Here is a 4,260-nt window from a genome sequence, read left to right as displayed (position 1 = left end):
TTTTATTAAAGAAAGCAGATATTCAATAGTGTTAACTAGTAATGGGAATTGACTTTCCACTAATTGCACAGACCTTGGCATTAATACACTTTAATGGAACCTGGGCTCTGCATCCCTGAGATCAGTCCTGAAGTTTTTCTCTAACTCTGTCTGGTCAAAGGACATGAACAGCATTGTAACAGAGGGAGACCTTTCTTAACCTTTTTTTTTTTTAATTCGTGGAATGAATAGGATATGAAATGGTCTTTAATTCCAGAGAACCAGAGAGAGGAATAGTTTTGTGTCCAGTAAAATACATAGAAACTCTGTGGTCTGAACTGACTGTGGAGTGTGGGGTGGCTGCTAGGAATTCGGTTATGAAGGCTAGAAAAACAGTTCGGCTTCTCATGCACCTGGCTGGGTCCTGCCCTTGCTGGATTCTCTGAGGCAAAATGCTCATCACTTATTTATTGTTCATTTGTTAGATTTATTAAAAGTAAATGGGATCCCTGACAGCTGCTGGGCTCACATACGGACCTGGAACCAGGGATGTGAAAATATATACTGCTCTGGCGAACATCTACACCAGAATCTGACCTCACCTGAAGGCAAAATAGTATGGAATCCCAGATCCTGCCATGAGGGAGGGACATTCCTGAAATTCCCAGGGATGGCAAATATTCCATCCACAATTCTCCTGGAGGAAAACCTGGCAGCGGGCGTAGTGGTTAAGAGTTCGTCTGCTAACCCAAAGTTCAGCAGTTCGAATCCACCAGGCACTCCTTGGAAACTTTATGGGGCAGTTCAACTCTGTCCTATAGGGTTGCTATGAGTCAGAATTGACTTGATGGCAATGGGTTGGGTTTGGTTTTTTTAATTCCTCTGGATTTATTGCTGGTTTCTTCCTCTGGCCACAAATGACTAAGAGTACCCTCTAAGATAATGAGGCTTGAAATACAAACCTCTAGACTATGAGGTTCTCAGGGAGTGAGTTTGTGTCTTTTTTATCTTTGAATATAATGCGTGGAGTCAGAGTCAGACATTGTTGTTATTGGGTTCCATCCAATCGATTCCGACTCATAGTGACCCCAGGTGACAGAGTAGAACAGCCCCATAGGGTTTTCTAGGCTGTGATCTTTACAGGAGGAGATTGTCAGGTCTTTTCTCCCACAGAGCGGCTGGTGGGTTCGAATTGCCAACCTTTCAGTTAGTAGCCCCTTTTGGTTAGCAGCCCAGCACTTAACCATTGTGCCACCAGAGCTCCTTCAGAGTCAGACAAACCCCCTTTAATTCATGGCTTGACATCTTTCTAGCTGTGTGGCATTAAACAAGTCAGCCTCTCTGAGTCTCTGTCTGTGTCATCATTTGCAAAAGAAAAATAATAGAAACATCCTTCACTGGGTTGTTGTGAGATTTAAATAAGATACCATATGTAAAGCTTTTAAAAAATATTGTAGTAAATATGTATACTTTTATATAGACAGAACAAAACATCTGGCATTTCAACATTCTTCACGTGTACAATTCAGTGACATAAATTATGTTTTTGTGTTGTGTAACCATCACCGCTATACGTTTGCACATTTTTCCACCACCCTTAACAGAAGCTCAGTGCCCCCTAAGCAATGAAGCCCCTTTCCTCCCTTCCTCCTTCCTGTCCCTACTACTAATAAACTTTGATCTCTACATTTGTCTATTTTACATATTTCATATAAATGGAATCATATAAGATTTGTCCTTTTTTGACTGACTTATTTCACTTAGCATGATGTTTTCAAGGTTCGTCCATGTTATAGCATGTATCAAGGCCTGCTTTCTCTTTATGGCTGAGTAATATTCCATAGTATGTATGTACCACATTTTGTTTGCCCATTTATCTGTTGATGGATATTTGGTTGTTTCCATCTTTTGGCTATTGTGAATAGTGCTGCAATGAACATTGGTGTACAGGTTTCTGTGTGTGTTCCTTCTTTTAATTCTTTTGGGGATGTACCTAGGAGTGGAATTGCTGGGTCATATGGTAGTTAACTTTTTGAGGAACCACCGAATTGTTTTCCACAGTAGCTCTACCATTTTATATTCCCACTAGCTGTGGATGAGGATTTCAGTTTCTCAACATCTTTGCCAACAACTCTTGTTTTCTGTTTTTTGATCATAGCAATTTTAGTGGGGGTGAAGTGATATCTCATTGTGGTCTTGATTTGCATTTTCCTAATGACTAAGGACATTGAGCATCTTTTCATGTGCTCGTTGGCCATTTGTATTTCTTCTTTGGTGAAATCTCTATTCCTTTGCTTATTTTTTGATTGGGTTGTCTTTTTGTTGTTAAGTTGTAGGAGTTCTTTATATATTCTGGGTATTAAACCTTCATCAGATACATGGTTCTCATTTTTTTCTCCCGATCTGTAGGTTGGTTGTCTCTTCACTGTGTTGATAAAGTCCTTTGAAGAACAAAAGTTTTTAATTTTGATGGAGTCCAATTTATCTCTTTTGTCTTCTTTGCTCATGCATTTGGTGTCATACATAAGAGTCTATTGTCAAAAATTAGGTCCCGAAGCATTACCCATATGATTTCTTGTATATTAAGCAAGATAAAGAATAGAAAATAACTGTGTGTTTATGAGAGAGAGACAGTGTGTGTGAGAGACAGAGAGACATGCAGTGAGATGAAGGGATGTGGGGAAGACAAGTGAATAAACAATAAACAAGGTTTATAGATACCGATAACGTACCCTGTCCAGCATGTTTTAGTTCCTTTGATCACGTACAGCAAGGTGTTAAAATAAAAAAAATGGCATAGCAGCACTTACAGAAATAACTTGGGGTGGAGTGCTGTTGGCAAACAAAGGTAGAAGGCACACGTTATTTGTATAAAAATACAGGTATTTCCTCAACAACTCTCTGTATTCAAGGAACTCTTGTCTTGAGTTTCCTACTACATAGTGAGGGAAGGGAACTCCCATTGTCTAAGCCTCCTTCATCTTTCCATCCTTGGCCTTGCCTCCTTTGTCTAAACCAACCCCCCAAACCGAGGACTTCACCTCAAAAATGCACACTACAACCTGGAATTTTCTCTACCACATTTTTACTCGAGGGAGTCAGGAAAATCCCTCCCTTGTCATCTCTGACTTCTGTACCTCCAGACTGGCCTTCCAGACGTGGACAGCCATGGATACAAGATGTCTCAGAGTTAGAGGGAGTTTCTGCTTTCTATTTGGCCCTGCAAAATGTTATACAACTAGACTGCCCTATTGAATTATTTTCAGCATTAGGAATTCTTCAATACCCCATCTCAGACCAGGCTCTAATTTGAAAGTAATAACATTTGGGCAAAGCTCAGAAGCACTAAGTTGCTGCCGAGGGCTTGGTGGGTTTTGAGGTAATTGGTTTTACTCAGTTGCTGATGCTTCACTTGGACAAATGAGAAATCAAACTACAGCTCAGTTTGCAGAAAAGCCCATGTCAGCAGTTTCGTCTAACTACTATTTCAGAGCTTGTTATGTTATTGGCAATAAAATGCAACTAATATACCGTTAATTAATATCACATCTTATAGCTAATTTATCACATTATTAATCAGAGTGATAAAGCCAAGGAAAATGCAGCTCACCTTTAGTGTCTTTTCATCTCTTTTAAGCAATGCGTTTATGCACAAATATGTGTTTTGGTCAACACTGCCAAGTGTTTGGTTGTTCCTGGATGAGTGTATTCTATTTTCAAACAGTAACTTGCCCCTCAGGAATATTTTATTTAGCAAGACAGGACTTAAAGTGAAAGGGTAACCATTTCTGATCGTAACCTTGGCTTTGTGCTTCTAGTAATTATCCTTTAATTGCATTACTCTATTTGAAATAGAGTTGTAATTGGAAAAAAACAATTTGACATTCCCTGATGCTTACTCTGACATGCACTATTTGCTTTTTATTCACATGTAAATTTTCTCCATAATACTATCAAAGAAAGAAAAAAATTAAGCAAAATTGAAATGTCAGTAGCAATTTCTGACATGCAGGCAGTGTCATTCACTCGTGCTGTCTAGAAGGCAAGACTTTCAGTTTAGACAGGGAAAAAAAAATCAAACTATGAAATTAGCACACTCTGAGGAGAGGAAGAGATGGATGGCAGAATCACAGATCTATCCCTTTGGGATATGTGTCCACTTTGCACAATGGCTTCAAAATATCAAACAAGCTGCCAGCTATAATTTTTGGATGAATAATCCTTTCTGCTTACAATAAAAAATGTTTTTCTTTTAAAACTGAAGGGTAAGAAGCTTAACCC

Source organism: Trichechus manatus, unplaced genomic scaffold (genome assembly GCF_000243295.1).
Source record: "Trichechus manatus latirostris isolate Lorelei unplaced genomic scaffold, TriManLat1.0 scaffold00006, whole genome shotgun sequence".
Classification (NCBI taxonomy): Eukaryota; Metazoa; Chordata; class Mammalia; order Sirenia; family Trichechidae; genus Trichechus; species Trichechus manatus.
The sequence above is the reverse complement of the archived record's forward strand: the minus strand, read 5'-3'. Positions refer to the sequence as shown.